We start from the raw sequence: 856 nt of genomic DNA on the forward strand, positions 1-856 counted from the left end.
ATGAAGTTCATGACGTTAAAGATGAGTTGTGGAAGGTATGGTCACGGTTTGATGTGTATAGAATTGAAAAGGGATTTGTGTTGTGCGTGAGGCACTAGGGAAATGGAAAAAGAATGATGATGAAGCGCCACAAGCAAAGGATTCTTGATAAGCCAATGTAGTGTGCCACAAGCAAGGATGCTTGAAAAGAACAAGGTATTCGCCACAAGGATAACTCCTTGATAAGAACAAGGTATTCGCCACAAGGAGAAATTCTCAACTAAACACTTAGATTTTTATCTCAAATTCAACTTAATCCATTCATGCTGAAAAGGAATACATAAATAGGGAAATTTGACTAGTCCTAATTTGGAAATTGAAATCCTAATTAAAAACATGTAATTAAATGAGTTTAATGGCTGAGTTATTTTGGTATTTGATGTTGGCCGAATTCCCTTGAATTTATTTACCCATGTGCTTATTTTATTTGGACAGCTTGAATGTGCCTTGATATGGACGGATTCTTCAATTAAAAAATGCTTGAAAAGGAAAGTTCATAATTGATTGAATTCATATTTGAATGAGCTGATTGCCTTTTGTTCCTTGCAAATCTAAATTGAAGAGGTGAAGATTATCCAAGGATTCACACGCCTCCTTTGAATGGAAAGCCTTGATTACTTGCCCTTTCCCTATGTAATCTCTAGGGTCAATTGAGTCCATTGTGAACTGAAGGAGTCTTGATTTGGCTATGGCCCTAGTCATATGACCCTCTTGACCTCTCTTGCCACTTGACTCAGAACTTAGGCTAGGCCGGTTCGTATCACCTATACTCCTCCCTCTCATCCTCCTCCTCCTCATCCTATCATCGTCCTCATCC

Source organism: Lupinus angustifolius, chromosome LG05 (genome assembly GCF_001865875.1).
Source record: "Lupinus angustifolius cultivar Tanjil chromosome LG05, LupAngTanjil_v1.0, whole genome shotgun sequence".
Classification (NCBI taxonomy): domain Eukaryota; kingdom Viridiplantae; phylum Streptophyta; class Magnoliopsida; order Fabales; family Fabaceae; genus Lupinus; species Lupinus angustifolius.